Source organism: Pseudonaja textilis, chromosome 2, assembly GCF_049901715.1.
Source record: "Pseudonaja textilis isolate UNSWEBS1 chromosome 2, rPseTex1.2, whole genome shotgun sequence".
Lineage (NCBI taxonomy): Eukaryota > Metazoa > Chordata > Lepidosauria > Squamata > Elapidae > Pseudonaja > Pseudonaja textilis.
In genome coordinates, this window is record NC_141991.1 from 178,933,114 (window position 1) to 178,953,412 (window position 20,299).

Below are 20,299 nucleotides of genomic sequence, written 5' to 3' on the forward strand. Positions count from 1 at the left end.
TCTGTTTTGTTCATTTGAATTTCGAAGGGGAGTCATAATATTTTATTTATTTATTTATATATATATATATATATATTCCTCAATTTCATCACCTTTAAGGCATGGCGCAGTGGCTCAGCAGTTAAGACGCTAGGCTTGTCAGCTGGAAAGGTTTGAGTCCTATGCACTAGCGACAGGGTGAGCTCCCGTCCCCGCTCCAGCTCCTACCCACCTAGCAGTTCAAAAGCATGAAAAAGTGAATACACACACATTAACATCATATTTGAATTAAAGGGAAATAGCTTTCTTATACAGATCAAACTTATAGCAAGTAAGGTAAGAATACTATAAAAGCATTTGGGGAATTTCTAGGATATTATTTTTCTGACCCAACCTGGTTCCAAGAGAGCAAACACAAGACAAAGGCAGCAGCCCCCACCTTTTAAGGTTTCATTCATGAATTCTGTTTCCTCACAGATAAAAGGCTGCTTCCAACTAATTAGCTCCGACAAGAAAGAGCCTTGCCAAGTTGTTCCTCAAGGTTGCCAAAAGCCACAGATAAGAAATAGTTTGCAAGAGTTTTCAAATACTAACTATAATGTCAATGAGGCTGAGTTTCAGAACGTCTTTGCCTTCTGCAAAGAACACTTCTTCAAACCTGGCTTTTATCCTCTTGAGGGAGGGACCATTACCTAGCAGCCTTACTCCCGAGTCACCTGTGCTGCTGTAACTGCTCTTTCCTATGACCAATCCTGCGTGCACGCACTTGGCACAGGAACCTCCTCATCGCTGCTGCCAGCCCCCACAATCTCTGAAGGCAGCAGTCCACTTCCTAATGGTCCTGGCCCCTCATCTGAGTCCTCGGTCTCCACCACCATCCGCACCTGCTGCTGGCTAACCACAACAATTATACTGGTTTGAGAAAGGAAGCTATTTTGGAATTTGCACTGGCCTATATCTGCATGCATACTTAACAATGGTAATTGGGACTGGAGTTTCCATTGCTAAGTGAGGCAGGTGTGTAAAGCATGGTGTCACATGACCCCACCACTTAGTAGCAGAAATTCCAGCAGTTTCAGTTATCCTTAAGTGAGAATGTCTCATAACCGCTGTTTGTGACACCCCATCTCCACCCCGCTTTCCCCATTATAGGACAGCAACGAAGTAGGTCACAAATATCAATTACATGACAGTGAGATGTTGTGATGTTGTAATTGCAAGCCGGGCATTGTAATCAACATACACCTCATCTTTCAAGAGCATTGAGCCAGCACTATCCAAAGACATTTCTGCAGGCATGGTGGCCAGCATGACCTCACAGAGCACTGTTACCTTCCCACCAAAGTGACACCTATGCATAGGACTCAAACCTGTGCTGTTGGCTTTCCAGCTGACAAGCCCAGCGTCTTAACCACTGAGCCATTGCACCATTTCTTAAAGGTGGCTAAGTGAGGACCATCTTTATATTCTTTTAAACTGAGCAGCACATAGGCGGTTTCTTTTTTTTTCCTGGGCTTTTTAGCTTTCCTAGGTAGCATGTTCTGATCTCTGTATATGTTCAAAGCACTTCCCATTGATTCTTTGGAAGATTATGCAACCCCCTTCCTTGGTTAATCAGAATTGTGCATCAGCTAAAGACACAAATTCATTGGGTTGTAATTATGTGATCTCATTAGGCACCTCACTCTAGGATAGGAAATCAGTGATTAAATTTCTATTCAGCATCTTTCTTCATCAGTCACAAGACAAGCATAATGATTATCCCATAATAATTGTGAAGAGTATGCCTTCATTATTACACCACCAATTGTTTTTTACTTCAGGACTTCAGGGAATTTCATTTTTTTATAAATAGTTCAACTAATTCTGACATAGCGTGATCTTTCCATTGTGCTCAATGGAGCGCAACCCATTTTCTGGGTTATTTGAGAATGCAAGATGAGTTGTTTGTTTTGTCCCAGAGCAGATTTGCAACAGTAGAATATGTAAAACAATTACAGTAAAATAATTAGATTCATATATGCTATATTGTTTCTAAATAATGTATTTTGGGAATTCATGAAAGGACATAGAGTACGTACTGAGCCTGCCTTCATCAAAATGCAACGTGAACTATATAGCCTCTTACATTTACATTTATCCGGCAACTTTCAGAGGTGAACTCTCAGAATACCCCAGCCAGAATGCAACTGGGGAATTCTGGGAGTGGAAGTCCACACATCAAGAGTCGCGGTGGCGCAGTGGTTAGAATGCAGAACTGCAGGCTACTTCTGCTGATCACTGGCTGCCAGCAGTTCGATTTTCACCGGGTCAAGGTTAACTCAACCTTCCATTCTTCCAAGGTGGGTAAAATGAGCGGCAAGTAGCTGACTCTGCAAACCACTTAGAGAGGGCTGTAAAGCACCATAGACCAGTATATAAGTGCTATTGCTATCAAAATCTTAAAGTTGCCAAGTTTGAAAACACTGCTTTAGAGCATCCTTTCCCAGTATAAGTCCCTCCAGATGTCTCTTTTGTGTGGGCTATCTGATTTTATGGGGATGTGAACACTTCTTGAAGGCACTAGGATTGAAAGACTGGAATATATAATGATGTACTTTTTCTCAAAGCATATCATGCTGAGCAGAATCTCATCCCCAAGATGTAGGAATGTCTGAAGCCTAGGTAGAAAAAAATTATCCCATCCTTGTCACAGAATATGTAGAATGTTTTCAAAAATTACAAGAGGGATCAAGAGAAATTGGCAAAGGAGGTCTGTCTGGTCTTTAGGTGGGGGAAAAAATAAAGCTTTATTTGTTTGCTTTATTGCTCAGACATGTCCACACAATGAGTAGAAGCGGGGGGGAGTCAAGATGAGATCCAAAATGGTACGATCAAGTCCTGCTTATATTTATACGCATCAACATAGCCTATTTTTACTTTTATCTGCTGCAACTCACAGAGCTTCAGGATACTATTTTCTTCTGGGGTTGATCAGGAGACAGTGGTAAGTTCTGCGATCCCCTGATTATTCCTAGAAAGCTCTATAAGCAATAGGAGAGACCCTCATCACTGTGAGAGTATGGGTTTTTGGTTGGTCAAGGGCAGGGGTCAGCAACCTGCAGCTCTGGAGCCGCATGTGGCTCTTTCATCTCTCTGCGGCTCCCGGTCACTAATGGCTCCACAATTGATAGGGCTTTTGGTTAGGACAGGTAGAGGAAAAAGGATCGCGCTAGGAGGAGACTCTATGGTAGGGGAACCGGGCACCTGTTCAGTTCCAGCATTGAACTGGGACTTCTGGTTAGGACCTTTGTGGCTCTTTGCGTGCTTAAGGTTGCCAACCCCTAACCAAGGAGTTTTTAGTTAAAGCAGCAACACAGAGATTCCCTTCAGTCACCTTCTGTGAAGTAAGTCAATGTCTCCCTTTGCCCCTTCCCAATAGTTAAAGAAAAAGAAGAAAATATATTCCCAGTGCTCACTTTTTAATTTGGTCTCACATTTTTTTCAATGAAGTGAATTCAAGGGAGCAACGTGAGCTTTAATCTCGCCAAGCTGATGGGTTTTTTCCAATTCCCATAGCAGAAAAGTCAAATCTCTTGTAAAGATTGCTTCTAGTTCGGTGTTTCTCAATCCCAGCAAACTAAAGATATGTGGAATTCAATTCCCAAAATTCTCCAGCCAGCATCAGGAATTCTAAATGTTGAAATCCATGCATCTTGAAATTGTGGTTGCTTATTTCATTCTAGGGTTGGATGCATATTTGTGGTTCCTCTGAGTTTTCTTTCTAAACCAAAATGCACATTTTTTTCCCCAAAAAACAACCTGAAGTCTTGGTCTTTGCTTTTAGTTCTGATGGCCTTCACTAACTACTCTTTTCCAGCATTTTGAAGCAGAAAATATACCTGAATGTAAACTCTACAATGGACTAAAAGTAATTGTAAATATTCCCCCGCAGATACGTGCTAGTCGTTTCCAGCTCTCGGGGGCGGTGCTTATCTCCGTTTCAAGGCAAAAAGCCAGCACTATTCAAATACGTCTCGGTGGTCATGTGGCTGCCATGTCTAAATGCCAAAGGCTCATGGAGCGCTGTTACCTTCCTACCAAGTGGTCCCTATTTTTTTTACTTGCATTTTTATGTGCTTTCAAATTGCTAGGTTGGCATAAACTGGGACAAGCAACTGGAGTTCACTCCATTACACGGTGCTAGGGATTCAAACCAATGAACTGCCGATCTTTCTGATCTACAAGCTCAGCGTCTTAGCCACTGAGCCTCCGTGTCCCTATTAGCCTACAATAGACTAGTTACCAAGTAATATGGTTTTCATATAAAATGAGTAAATAAGCTTAATCTTTGGATTATTTTTATTTAAATAATCATGGTGAATGTACTTAAGTGCTTATATTGCTGGGTTTTGTTTGTATCCAGAAGAACCATGGTGACGCAGTGGTAAGAATGCAGTATTGCAGGCTAACTCTGCCGACTGGCAGCAGTTTGATCCTGACTGGCTCAATATTGACTCAGCCTTCCATCCTTCCGAGGTTGGTAAAATGAGGACCTAGATTGCTGGGGGCAATATGCTGACACTGTAAACTGCTTAGAGAGGGCTGTAAAGCACCATAAAGCATTATGTAAGTCTTAAAGTGCTAGTGCTTATTGCTATCCTGTTTTACAATGAATCATTTTTTGTCAGTTATGATCAGGAGATTGTAAAACCCAGCATTTTGAAGCTACTTTCAGCCTAGAATTCTCAGATTGTCTACCTCTGCCTATATCTATCCTTTAGTATTAATTTTTTTTCATGGTATTGCATGTTTTAGGTACTTTTCCAAAAAAATGGATATCGACTGTTTGCAGTTTAGGTTCAAATTGTTATTATGCATCACTTACATATAATTATCCACAATTGCCTTAATTGGTGTTATTATCACTGTTTGTTTTTATTGAATTAGCATATTATCTATTTAAATTGTGCATTATTTTTCCCATTAAAAAGCATGACTTTCTCTGCACAATACAGTGTAGATCTAAATTACTGCTGCCTATCACTATCATAACTGGCTTAATTGCAGAAAATGTACATCCAATCATTGCTCCTTCCATCCCTATGATGTTATCATTCCCAAATTCGCTGCTGTTTGGGACATGACATTTTCCAAACAGAAAGGAATACCAAAGATTCTTTCAGTATTTCCTTTTGAGGAATGAGCTCGTTTGATTCTAAAAGCACAAGGAAGAAATTATCTCTGTGTTTCTAACACAAATAAGATTTATATATCTTCAAACTTGACAGCTTTAAGACTTGTGGACTTTAACTCCCAGAATTCCTCCTCCACTCATGTTAGCTAAGGAATTCTGGGAGTTGAAGTCCACAAGTCTTAAACTTGCCAAGTTTGAAGGCCCTTGCCTTAATATATATCAATGATGTCTTTGTGCTCTTTAGAATCTAATAAAATTATCCATTCAGTAATAAGAATTGGATCTTCTGTCATGGGCTGTCACGTCTAGGTTGTCCTGAAATGTGAGTGGTATATATATCTCTGAGGAAAAGGAGGAGGAGGAGGAGGAGGAGGAGAAGAAGAAGGAGGAGGAGGAGGAGGTGGTTTCTACAGCACTTTCAGATATTCAAGATTGCCTATTGATGTTATATCTTGTAAGTTCAGTCAGTATTATATGCTGACTCCATATTACAAAATAAAAGATTCCACCGGGAGTTCAGGGATAGATCAATGAGAACTAACCAAGTACTCTGGAGAATGCTTTGACTTGGAAATCACTATTTTGGCCTTCCTGAAAGGCTGGAGGAAAATTAATCTAGTTATGTCTGATCAATGAAAGTTTCATCAATCATTACCTGTCAATGGCCAAATTAAGATGTCCCTTCAGTACCTCGAATTTCTTGCTCATAAAAAAGAGGTGAACCAAATGTATCCCTGCCTGGTCTATCTGTGCAACTCCTACTGTCTTCTTCTCTCACTCTAGGATCAGTGTCAGCTTTTAGATTATTGTGTGCCACAGGTAGAGTAATAAAAAGAAGGGAGGAATGAGAAGGATTAATATGACGAGCATTAAAAAAGAAAAAACTTCACCTCTACAATGCACATTCGGACTAAATTTGAATTCAATTGTCCATTTGGGGGGGACATAAAAACTCTCTGCTTTTCTTACTTTATTCCTTTTGGTTCCAAACAGGTAAAATTATTATAGTTGGTCACACAGTCAGCTATACATTTATACTGGATTTGGCATTTTTATCCACCTATTGAGTCCTTCCCAAGGATCTGGGAAAGGCAGTGAGTGGGTGCTGACCAATTCTTGAATTACCTTGCCCTTTTCTCCACCATTTCTGCTGTCATTACAAGTTCTTCCATTTCAGCATTTTTCCATTCTCTACCTTCCTTATTCAAACTGCATTCTTTGAGTTGTTCCATAGTTCTGCCTAGAACTGTACTATTTCCTTTTTATCAGCTGTTGGCTGGGTTTATTATAGTCTCTTCATTGATGGACTGATAGAAACATTTCCGATGTGATGAATCATGGGCAGAAGATGCCTAGTTTTTAGTGAAATCCTTTTCAATAGATTTTTTTAAACATTTCTGCTGTTGTTAGGTCTTACATTTGATTTTTATTAACTTCAAATTCTTTTATCCATCAAGCATTTTTATTAGTTTATTTTAAGTTTTCCATAGATCTTTCCAAAACTGGATTGCTTATTTCCTTTTTCTTTCTTTTTCTTTTTTTCTTGTTTTATTCTCTCTCAGTTTTCAGAATTTCTATTGTCATTTATATTTTGGTAGGATTGCCTCTGGTTTCATTGAAATAACTCATTTTGCTTAAATTGGATGATTTCTGCCTCATACTATTCAATTTTCTCAGCTGTTGCTGTTATTCGTTGGTTTATTTGTTGATTTTCAAAGCTTCTTCAGTTTTTATGGTGTTAAGCCAATATTTTATTTGGTTTGTCTTGAACCTTATCTTCTTCCATTTTTGCTCATTCGTGTTCTTGAAATTACTCACTTCTGATCCTAATTTTTTTTATCTTGGGTTCACATTTGATCTTCCACTTTGGGATTTAAAATAGTTTCACTTTTGTTTTTCTAATGTTAATACCAAGTCCTTCTATTATATTATTATTATTATTATTATTATTATTATTATTATTATTATTATTATTATTATTATTATTATTATTATATTGGGGCCATGGTGGCTCACATGGTAAGATGCTGGGCTTGCGCACCACTGAGGTCAGCAGCTCAGCGGTTCGATTCCCGTGAGTGAATAAATTGCATGGGGACAAGAAAGGAACCTCTCCCGAATGCCTACCAGCATTCAGGCATCCCGTGGGTAAAGATAACACTGCCCAAAAAAATTCCTTTCACAGAGGCAGCCAGCCACCTTGGTGATCCCTAGCTAACACGTGCCATATGCTAAATAAATAAAATAAGTAATTATATTTTCATTCTGCCATATATGTATGTAATATAATATAAGAAATACACACACACACACAAACACACCCCTATTATTATAGGTATGTTGAAGGTGGTGAACTTACCTAATACTCCTTCTACTTCCTGTAGCTTCCATTACAACAATCCTGAAAAGTGTTGGTATGACAGAGTGTGATTGGCCCAAATTCACCCAGTTGGCTTTCATGCTGAAGATAAGGCCTAGAACTTACAGTCTTCTGCTTTCTAGGCCAGCATCTTAATCACTACCCCAGGGTAGTGTCCAATCTTGGCAATTCTAAGAGATGTGGAATTCCCAGAATTCCCAACCAGCCATGATGGCTGGAAAATTCTGGGAGTTGAAGTCCCAGTGGACACCACCACATTTATTTATTTATTTATTTATTTATTTATTTATTTATTTATTTATTTAGCATATGGCAAATACGTGGACTTATAGTGGCTCAAATGGTAGTGCCCAGAAACTCAGAGGATCAAGTTGGGGAGCCTCAGCCTCTACTCTCAGAGTATCAGCACTACTCCACAGCTGAATACTGTGCCTCTGTTTGGCATAATAGCTGCCACACTAGCAAGATCGATGCTAGACCAAATGATACAATGAGGATCATAAGTGGCTGCATAAAATCTACTCCTACTTGCTGGCTCCCCATCTTGAGCCACATTGCACTACCAGCTCTATGAAGGCAAGAAGGCTTAGTGAAGGAGTACAGCAAAATTCTGAGAAACCCACTTCTCCCTGTGCACGCTGACCTTCCTCATCTATCAATTGGCAGGCTTAAGTCTTGGAAGCCCTCTCTGGCACTCACTCAACAGCTGTCTAACAACTCTGACATCAACACACAGTGGAAGGCCAAATGGGTTTCTGAGTGCTCAGATGCAGGCAGTTATGTAGTTGACCCTACACAAAAGGTGCCAGGTTTTGACCTTCCTTGCCAGCACTGGTGAACTCCGAACAGCATCCGTATCCAACATGGCATTTACCAGGACTCATTGTTTAAGTGGGGTCTTGTCTCTACCCTTCAGTGTGATTGTGGTGCTCCTCGACAAAATATTCATCACATTGTGTCCGAATGTCCATCAAGAGCTTACACCGGCCCCATGTCTGTTTTTTTCCAACCACTGCACTATCCAATACTGACTCAGAAAAATATTCTCATCCATTCAAAAGTACAATTTAAACAGGCCTACTTACGTCACTCATAGAAGCTCTCTGGGTGATGTTCAACCTATCAGCCCAGCTCTCAGTTGGCTGTTGTAGCGGGAAGTAGGAGGAAGGGATATTTATCTTTAATTTGTTGTGCTCTTCAGGAAAAGTTGGGATAAATTCTTGATAAATAAATCTTCACTCTCACCGCAGCTTTTAAAATGTTACAAGAGATTGTTGGTTGCCTGTCTTGTCATGCCTGAGCAGCAAAGTACATGGAACCGAATTAACTGAGCAAGACAAGGTACTGATCTTAAGCAAATTGCATTTCATACAAAGTGAACTTTGTATTAACTTCAGTTTCAAACATAGCAGTTAGATTTGTTTAAAAAAAAGTCAAGGAAACGAAAGCTGATGTACAAGCAATCCTGTACAACGCACATCCTTTTCATGAAATCAAGGTTGTTTCCAAGAGCAAATTCTCTAGTGTTTTGTCCAGTCACCATGTAAATTATTCAACCACTGAGTAATCTACAGAAATCTAGATTTTATATCCTTCTATGCCTCAATATGAGTTTTAGCCCCAAATAATGATAGTGAGTCATTTTTCGGTCACCCATTAAATCAGTATCTGTGTTGGCAACAGCAGATTTTTGTTAACAGCTCCAGCAGTTAAACATAGCAGAGACATGATATTGTGTGGAATCACTGGAAATATAACTTTGCAAGCTGCAAGGTATTTGCTTTTCCCATGACACGAAGAAGCCTATTTTCTAGGATATGGTCGATCTGCAGTCTCCTGTGGACCAATCTGATGCACATCCATATCTGTAAGAGTTCAGGGAAGCTCATCAGTCTTCTTTTACTGGGTTCAAATCCAGCACTAAAACTATGGTTGGTTGGCTTTTATATAACAGACTTCCCTTGTAGGTTATAAGGTAAGGAGATATTTACATTGTTAACATAAAGCTGTTTGAAGTGTCTTCATTGTTATGTATTCACTGTCTCTCCTCCTTTTTCTTGGGGTTTTTTTGGGGGGTAAGAAATAAAATGGGCATCACTTGAAAGGAGCAGTTTTCTACCACCTCCATTTTTCTATTTTTACTTTGGAAGTGGTGAAATATATTTGAATCATATATTATTTGGAGGAAATGATCTGTAGAATTCAGCCATTATCAGACAAAGACAGGCATATAATTTCACAACACTGCAGTGCTGAAACAACTATTAACTGAAGCTTTGGAAAGGGGTTGGGCATTCCATGAAGCAGCTTGGCTAACAACTGGAATGCTTCTCCAGTAGTTGCTTCCATATTGGCATAGCATATAAGGTCCACGGTCCCTGCCAATTCAAAAGCCATATTGGGTTTTGTTGGCATGCAGTGCACTTACACTCCATAGAAGTGTCCTTAATTAATATTTTGTTTTATTTATGTTGCACTTTGGAGCAAGAAGAAGAGATGTCACCTGATTGACAGAATAACCAAGTTGGAAGAGACCTTGGAAGTCTTGTAGCTCAATCCCCAGCTACAATATATTTCAGATTAATGGTATAATATTTCAGACTAATGGTTGTCCAATCTCTTCTTAAAGATCTTGAGTGTTGGAGCATTCACAACTTCTGGAGGCAAGTTGTTCCATTGATTAATTGTTCTAATTGTCAGGAAATTTCTCCTTAGGTATCTAGGTTGGTTGTCTCCTTTGTTGGTTTCCATCCTTGTCCTGCCTTGAAGTGCTTTGGAGAATAGATTGACACACACACCCTGGCTTTGTGGCAGCCACTTAGATATTGGAACACTGCTATCATGTTGCCCCTAGTCTTTTTTTTTCATTAAATCAGACCTACCCAAATTGTTGCAACTTCATGTTTTAGCCCCCAGTCTGCACTTTTTCTAGAATCAGGCCAAAAGCCTAACTGTACCTATTTAACTCCTTTAACCACCCCGCAAAAAAGAAAAGAAAAATTCACAGAAAAACAAGATCTTGAAAAGTTAGAATCCCACCTGGTTTCTCAGGCTGTAAACTTTTGCTGCTCTCTTGGAGAAGAGATGAGATGAGCCAATCCTTGGGAAAGGAGGGTGGGTGGGAAGAATTTCTGCCTGGCTGCAGCAGCTTTTCCCAAATGCAGATAGCAACCCCAGTTTTATTCTCCCACCTGGCATAAATCCATTGAGGGTGATCTGAGTAATGGCATTTAGATGCCCTACTGGAACTAGTGCTAAAGAAGGGAAGTATGAATATCTTCTCACAATTCTCCTACTTCGTGATTGTTTTTTTCTTTCTACCTGAGATTTATGTTACAAGTGCAGCAAGGACTGAAGGGTATTGCTCAAATATTTGCTTTTATAAACTACTGGCATGATTCCCCCAAAGGGACATTTCTAAACTTTTCGTTTTAATCAGCCATATTAACTAGGAACAGAAAATATCCTTATAGCTTTCAGCCATGCTTTATAAAAACAACAAAAGATTAATGTCATATATAAGTCCTTCAAGGGAGACCATCCTTTTTCATTTCCACCCTCTTTTTTCTCACATATGTTTTATGTGTGTATAATTTACTAAAATAGGTGCACGAGGACTATCCACATCTATTTTAGTTTTTTTTTTTTTAATGGAAAATGATATGTTGACACAATTCTTGGCAGGGATTTCGCGTCAGTCGGGGATGGGACTGCTAAAAAAATGCAAAGGAAACAAATCTGCTTACTTCTGACAAAAACAACACATCCAGAAGTATGTGTAGGCACCATTACCTGTTCTCGGTTGCAGACCTGGTTGTAGGTACATCTTGTTCAATTCCTAAGAGATGTTGGCTTTGAGACTGGAATCTAGAATTCTGAGAGGTTGAGACAAATTATGAAATTTCATATTGCCCATATGGAAAAGAATTTGCTTATGGTTTTCTTTATCATGCTTTTGTCAAAGAACAATAGATCTGGGAAAGAGAAGGGAAGCAGAGGTGGTATTCAGCAGGTTCTGACCAGTTCTGGAGAACTGGTGGTGGAAATTTTGAGTAGTTCGGAGACCGGGCCAATACCCCCTCTGACTGGAGATTTTACAGCATCCTTCCCCTGCCACGCCCACCAAGCCACGCCCACAGAACTGGCCGGAAAAAAATATGAATCCCACCACTGAAGGGAAGGGAAGGGAACAGAGAAAGACACAAACTACACAAACTGGATCTTAATTCTTAGCGAGTCTCTTAGCAAATATTACTCTGTGGCTGTTTTTGCAATCAGTATATAATAAATCATTTTATTTTTATATGCTTTTTATTATTCGAATGCCAAAAACAAACAGAAAACGAAACAATACACAAAGCTTTGAATGAAAGTGTGGGTGGGGAATCTGCAGTTACTTATATTCCGATACGGGTTTTTTTCCTTGTTGTATTCTATAAAGGGAAATTATCAGTGAGAAATAAGTAAAGAAAATGAAATGTTTTCTTCGTGGGAATTTGTTCGCTATAAAGCGGTTGGCCACATTTCCAGCAGAAGAGAAATGCCAGGATTGTAACTGAACATCATGTATGTGTTTTATTTTGACAAAAAGTAATGTTTGGTGGTTGGGTTTGTGGGTGAAGTTTTAGACTAGCCAGGTAAAAAACCTGCTGATGGTTTTTATTCATTATTCAGAGAAAGAATTGAGAAAGGGGTGGGGAGATCAGGAAAAGGTACGTATTACATTTCTTGGCTCCATTTCAGTACTGATGGTTATTTTACAGGTCAATCTGGTATCTGCAGTTTTGTTACTGATATACGTGCCTGGATTTCTAGTCTGCTGTTCTCAATCATTATTTTAACTAAGCCTCTTTAGGGTTTTGTTAAGAAACTGATTACATTAAATCACTTAAGCCTAATAAAAGGCTTCTGCTAATGTGGAAATCTCCAAGCTCTGTGGACAAAAATTGTTCTCTTTTTAATACGCTGCCTTTCTGTGAAGGATCTCTCTAAATTATCCCAGAACTAAAACAGGAGAGGAAGAAGAAATAAGGTAATTGGACACAGAATGGGCTATCTTGCTCATATGGGAACAATTTTGAAATGGCCATAGAGAATTTCATCATCCCTTCTTTTGTTTTATCCTATATGCTAATCCAATTTCCTTCTTCATGCAAGTAAATATTTTACAAATAGTCATTGCTTATTGATTGCAATCAGGACCCACTGATAAGGTCGTTAAGTGAAACATGTGACTGCACCTGACTTAAAACCTTGCTTCTGCTTCTAGCATTAAATGAATTAACATGGTGATTAAACGAGACACCATGGGATAGGGGTTCTAATTTTGCTTCTTCGTTCTCTATTCTGCTTGTCCAAAACCAGTTATGAAATTCACAGATAGTAATCAGATGATCACGGGAGGTAAATGCAAGGATTGACCACAGAGTTTAATTGTTGTAATTTTAGTGAATGAATGGTTACTAAACAAGGAAATTGGCAAGCAAAGAGTACCTGTATTGTGTATATTTTCTTTTTAAATAAATCACCTTTTGCTTCTTTTCTATAAGATATTCCTCAAAAATTTGGGGTTAATTATGTCAACCATAGATTTTTCACATCAGATTTCATGGTTTTGAAATTTTGTGAGGAAAAACTCGCTTGGATATAAATTTGCCAGCCTATATTACTGCACCCATAACTGGTGTTTTTTCCCCATCTTATATTAAAAATGAGACACATTCTGATAAGTTTTTAATTAAGTTTATTTTTTTTAAAAGTTAAACACTTGTTAATTAATGAAAAGGTTACAACGAATGCATGCTTCACAATAATATTGTTCTCCATCCACAATATAGAAACTAATTAAGTTGATTGAGAAACTAGGATGATTTAGCTTGAATCAATTCAAAGCTTATACTATCCCTAAGGGTTCGAATTTCATTTCAGAAAAGTAAAGTATTCTTTGTATTGACTGTGATTAAAATATGCAAAAATTATAGCCCAGGTGTTTGCGGGAGGACAGAAAGGATTGATATTTATAGGCAGTGTAGTTCTTTTGTAAATAATAAAGTGCTATATGCAGTGGTCTTTTTTAAAGCTGTGAGTGTTCCAACACTGGAGGTTTTTAAAAAGAGCTTGGACAACCATCTGTCTGAATGAAATAGAGTTTCCTGCTTTGATCTGGCTTGTGGGGCCATCCTGGAAACAGCAAAAGTGCCTCTGCCAAAGAAAACTGAGCTTAAGGAGGCCATGCAAGCCCCCCGGCTCTGTTTTTAGCCACGATTGCCTCCTACAGTCCTCTGCCAGTGAAACCGGATGTCTGGAGAGGCCCCACGCTCCATTTTCACTGGCAGAGGGCTGAAGGAGGCTGTCACGGTAGAAAACGGAGCCTTGGCAAGTGACATTGAGCTGGCCACACCCACATTGGCCACGCACTCCCATACCCTTGAGATGAAACACAACCTTGATGTGGCCCTCAATGAAATTAGTTTGACGCCCCTGGATTAGAAAGTCCCTCCCAAATCTGTTATTCTGTTGAAGTAACCTAGTCAGTCTTATGTAAAGAGCTGCTACAAGGATTACTTGGGATATCTGTTTAATAATGTTGTGGGAGCTTAGTTAGACTTCAGCTGTGCAGCTGCAATTGAATTGACTGAGGTATATAGTCTGGCAAGATTTTCTGGGAAGCATTAGTGACCCTGAGGAAGTAGACAAGTCTACCTAACATTGTTGAGATGGTTTGGGGCCTGTTTTGACTATCTTTGATTAAATTGTTACATCGTCCATAAAAATATCAAAAGATCTCTTTGGATTAAGGGATTGTGTATATTTTTTAATCTGACACGATATTTCTTGATATTTTATAGGATATATTTCAAGAAGGTAGAATATGCTGCCCTGAAGGAATCTAGTCGGGATTATCATGGTCGAACACTCCATTTTGCTTTCAACCAGTGGCCAAAAGCTTTGCATGGTTGGCAGCAAGGACTGGACTTTTGAAGAAAGTGTAACAGGTAAGGCCTCTGGCATCCCTTCCTAGCAACTTTATAAGACTTCAGAAAGAAATGTATTCCAGTTTTATTTCTTAATACATGAAACAGGTGGTTTGGCAAAAAAAAGTTTTGTATTTGTAACTGTGAAATCTAACACAAGCAATTGTTGTTAAATGGGTCTTCCTATCCTTGGATTTAGAAATGTTTAATTACATTAAAATGTTTAATTACAGTAGTTGTACTCATAAAACACCAATATAACAATAAATTTCAAACAGGAACATATTGACAATTCTTCTGTTTACTGTCTCATACAATCACAAAGTAAATATTCATTTGGACTATTTAATTTTATTTATTGTATTGTATTTTAGCTAGATTAGATAATTTGCATACAAAATAACTACCTTTGCATTATTTCTATATCCTTTGCCAGTCTCCTTTATACAAATATCAGAGCCAAAAAAAAAATCAGTTCTAATATACCATTGTCAAATTTCAAATAATCAGTTTTAGAAAATGACACGCTCCAATTCTTATCTGCCTTCTGTGTTTCCTTTTTTTTAGTTCTTCTCTCAGTTCATCCTCCCTTGTTTCCCTGTCTTTGAATATTAAATATTTCCTTAAGAGGGGATTCTGAAATAATATTTCCCAGCTCACCGTGCAATAGTTGCAACCTCAGGGAAAAGATTTGTTTGTTAGTTAGTTTGTTTATTTTTGAAAACTAGAGAATGAGTTGTGATTTCACATCGGGAGTATTTTAACAGCACTTGTAAAATTTTGGGAAACACGGTAAAATAAATTGATACAAACACTTATAATGACATTATTTTAGTTCCAGGCTATTTCCATGTGGAGAGGGGAGGTACGGAAGAGCTAAAAATTTATGGGTATCTGGGTAAGGTCTGTTTGAACAATGTAGCATTGATGGAGAAGTGCTGAGATACAGAGATTATCAATACTACTCAAATACAGAGATTATCCATAGTATTCTACCTTAATTACAGTACTAAGTGGTTCTCTTGTGGGCATACCTAGGATTTTAGAATTCCAAGAATATCTGACTGAAATAGGTAAACATCTCAAGAGGAGGGAAATCAAGAGCTATTCCCTTTTTTTTGCCAGTACTGTACATATTATAGTGAGAGTATCAAGACTATATTATACAGTCTTTTGGAGATAATCAGTTATCATTATTTGGAGATAATGTGATGCTGTTGAAATAACAGAGATACCTACGAAAACAGAGAGTGGTTCAACACTCCCACTCTATTCTCAGAGAGAAGGTTTTAACAAGAGAGCATTTCAAATACAATTCAAGGACAGGAAGAAAAATCTTTGCAGCTTGCTGACTTCATTCATGTGTATCATAATGAGTGGGACCAACTTGGGATCAATTTGTTTAGCCAAGAACTGCTCAAAAAGTGGTGGTAGCTACTGTTCCCCCTCCCTTAAATTCTGTACTGACGACAGCCTGTGTCTTTCTTGTTTTTAAATGCAAGAGCTGGCACTGCCCCCAGCACAAATTATGCAAGAGAGAGAACTGAAACTACAACCTTTTATTTTACTATGATTTCCCCCAACCAGGAAATCAAGAAATGGTCACAACTTTTCCTCCCAGATCATTATTATAAGAGCGTCTGTGGCGCAGTGGTTAGAGTGCAATACTGCAAGCTACTTCTTCAGCCAGCTGCCTACAGTTAGGCAGTTCAGATCCCACCAAGCTCAAGGTTGACTCAGCCTTCCATCCTTCCGAGGTGTGTAAAATGAGGAGCCAAATTGTTGGGGGCAATATCCTGATTCTGTAAACCGCTTAGAGAGGGCTGTAAAGCACTATAAAGCAGTATACAAATCTAAGTGCTATTGCTATTAGCTATATATGCTAGAATCTGTTTCTGCTTCCTGGTTCATCCAGTCACTGCAGATGTACCATACCTTGACCCTATTATTCGGATTCTGGGATACACAAATACATACAAAACAGTCGTGGAATTCAAAAATTTTTACTACCAGTTCTGTGGACGTGGCTTTGTGGGTGTGGCTTGGTGGGCATGGCAGGGGAAGGTTACTGTAAAATCCCCATTCCCTCCCCACCCCACTAGCCTGCTTTCCAGCTCCGTTCTCCTGTGCAGGGCAACCAAAGAAGAGCCAGCCGATCATCTGGGACTCGAGAGGGAGAGAATAGATGGGGGTGGAGCCAGTCAGAGGTGGTATTTTCCGGTTCTCTGAACTACTCAAAACTTCCACTACCAGTTCTCCAGAACTGGTCAGAACCTGCTGAATACCACCTTTGATACAAAGAATATACTAGCCCCCCACTCCCCGCTGCTGAAAAATTGCCAACACATCTTGTTTCATAGCCCCATTATACAGTAGTTTGAACTACCACTCCAAAATAGGTGGATTTTTTTATCCTGTTTCTTAGAGTGCTTGGAATCCAGCAGATGCTTAGCTGAGCCATGAGTTTGTTCCTATGGTGGTAACTTACATTTACCTAACATAATGTGTAAGAATAGTCATATTCCTGAAGGATTAAATCATGCCATTTCTGTCCCTTTTTGGAGGGGCCAGAATTATATATCTGAAACTTCTGCAGATTTAGCTGCCTGGGCTTCATTTTGCATCATGAACTCAAAAGTGTGATACATGGTTTCTTGCTTCACTATTTTAAAAGTGAGCTTTTTGTTTTTATATTAGCCTATATTTCATTTTACCTGCTTACGTATTCTACTTTCTGCCTATCTTGTTATTTTCCCCTTGTACTTATTTTGAGAAATTGTAACCTATATTCTGTTTCTTAGTAAATACCTTAGGTTACAGTGCTTTTTTTTTCTTTGAATCTACCACACGGTATTTAAAAATGCTTCTATTGATAAAAGATTGAGGTCAGCTGTGGAAATCTATTAATCCTTTTTTTTTAGTACTTAAAGATTCTTGGAAAATAATTGCAAAATTAAATAATGTGTGTGAGCCAAAAGTTAAGTGCTCTACAATATTAAGGATATGATCAGACAAAAGGATATTAAGGATATTAAGAATATGATCCAGACAAAAAAATTATTCAGAATGGAAGTTTACCACAATTTAATTATCTCTTATAAAAATATGGTTGGACTAAAATGCTTAATCTATGCATTTGACTATTAGTTACTTTTATATTGATGGAAAATCATAGTGTAATGGAAGGGGTATACAATAGAGTTTGTCAAAAAACAGATAAATAAAATGTCTTTTGTCGTAGTGGTTACCATATTGCACCATTAGTGGCTAAGATTTTTAGTGTTTTGAAGTTATGAAATATGTTAATGTTCTAAATATGGTTGACATTTTATGATACCCATGAATAGCCATAAATCTTTCTCAGATAGGGCAGAACACATGAAATAACATAATCCACTACTTTGTACAATATTGACCTGGAAACAATTTTAATTTGATTGTAATAAATAAGCACTTCTCTAAGTAGATATATTATCTTCTAAAAATAGATTTTTATTCCTTCTAACTCTAGCACAATTAAGAAGAGAAAAAAAACTGTCTGAAAATTATGGCCAGATTTCAAATTGTCCAGGTGTGTATTTCCTAATTTTGCCTATTAACAATTCATCAAAATGCTTTCTCCCAAGTTTATATTCTTGAACTGAAAAAGGAGATACTAGTATGCTAGTTCTGTTTGTTAAGAAAAGTTCTTCAAGTACTTATACTGGTAGGATCTTACTTGGCTACTCATCTACAAATAGGCACCCAATGAAAGACCTTGGCTAGAAAATGGCCTCCTAAGGTTGGATTGAGTAATCCAGTCCTTTTGGATGTTTTTTTTTTTTTTTGGGGGGGCAGGTATTCTTCAAGTGATGGTATCTAAGGATACAATCACACTTTTCTTCTTGGACTAGCTGGACTACAACTCAAATATCTATTAAAGCTGTTTATGAGCCAACAGTGGGGAAGTGTCCAAAATCAGGGGCCCTTCCATTCACTCCACTAACTTCCTGTGGCAAGAGAATAAACAGCCCAAGCCAACCACTTTGGATGGGCAGCAAAGTCACTTCTCCGTTTAGCAAAGAGGAACAAAAGAGAAAAGCCAGTACTTGGAGTTTGGGGAAAAAGAGAAGCGCCTGAAAGTGGAATGGAGGATGAAAAAAAGAAATCAGAACCCCCAACCAATAAAAACCATTTCACCTGGCAGCCCTAACAGAAAATTTGCAAACATAAGAACCTTTTGAGAAGGCCCCCCTAAGGATCCCTGTCAGTGGAGAAGATATGAATCAACTAACATGCCTTTTCTATTATGCCCCATTCTCTATTCTTGGAGGTCCATAAGTCCTTACTGTATTTGAAAAGTAACAATGCTCCCCCCCTTCCACAGAGCTTTTAACCCTAGTTGATTGTAGTGAGGAATATAATCAATCATCATTAAGTGGTGAATATTTCCAGATTCAGGACCTATTGAGCTTAAAGCCTTTGAGGAAAAGGGCTGAGAGAGGAAGAGTAGAAAATATTTTTAAAAAAGGAGGGCAAAAGAAACAACAACCAGAAATAGAAGTTGAGGATACAGTAAAAAAGAAGAACCTGTTGTTGGACTTCTTTGATCAAATCTGTAAATCCTCCCAATCTTTCAAAGATGCCTAGCCTTGAAGGGCCTCATTTTCTTAATAGAGAACTGCCTCGAGAGCTGTTCCAGGAAAATGACTATTTATAACTATTCCATTGTATTGCTAAGAATGGCATTCCAGACTCGACCTAAACTACTCATGCCAAGATAGCTTATTTCTTTAGCAATATATTATAATTTGGTTTAATGACAGGATAGACTGAAGCTTCAAGAAACCTTGTTTGAAAGTTCTGTTCCCTGAGGCCTGAAAGAGGCAGGAACAATTAATCTATTTTTCTTCTTCCTTTGGTTGGTCCAGATTTTTCCTTTCGGCTCATGGAACTACTTGTTTGACCGCCACCTCTTTACATGGAAAGGTCCTTACCACATTAATTGTTCCAGGTAGCCATCTTGTCAGAGAGTGTTAGAATTTATTGTTTTGTCTTGTTTCACTTTTTTATGTTGCAATCTACCCAGAGTCCTCTGACTGAAGCTATGAAAGGTTTACAAAATAACTTTATATAATATAAGCTATAATAACATCGTGTCATATTCTCCAAATTAAATTAAATTCAGTTTTCATTTAGCTCTCCAAATATCCAAGGACTGTATGAGCTTCTGATCATTGTCAGTCTTAACCCACTGAAAGGCCCTCGGTAGAGGTGAATCAGGTTAGTTTCACATGTTGCAGAATGCATCTTTAACTGCATAACAACCTTCTATGAACAGGAGCCATATCAGAATTTGTTATTTATCTATGTATGAGGAATTTTGGATTTCATGTGCCTGGATTGTGATTTTTTTTATAAAAAAAACATGTCCTGGAAAACTACTTGGATACTTGATGCCAGAAAATGACTTGATGAAAAGTGCCAGCATTGAGTCTTTGACTTGGCTCTTTATCTGAGTAAGGAAAGACTAGACAATCTGATTCCATCTGGTCAAGTTTAAAATTGTTGCTTAAAAAAATAAGTTGTGATCATTTTTCCATAACTATAATTATTCATGCATGTTATTTAGGTTTTCTTTGTTTGCTTCCTTAACTTCTTACATCTTTGTTTGAATTTGAATTTCTATATTTTGTGTTTCTTCAAAGTTAATAACAACAATAGAAATAGTAGGATTTCTTCAGGATGATGTTAAAGCCTCTCATATTGTTCTAATGCCATTGATCTCTAGAAGTGCAAGATTTTCTTTAA

General features: G+C 38.2%; 1 protein-coding gene across 1 annotated transcript in view; it reads left to right on the top strand.

Moving 5' to 3' along the window:
- Positions 1–20,299, top strand: part of LINGO2 (leucine rich repeat and Ig domain containing 2) — a 726,658-nt gene that overhangs the window by 510,934 nt on the left and 195,425 nt on the right. The window contains exon 5 of the mRNA XM_087926538.1: positions 14,384–14,530. The gene's annotated coding sequence lies outside the window, so the exon portion shown is untranslated. The remainder of the gene's footprint in view (positions 1–14,383; positions 14,531–20,299) is intronic.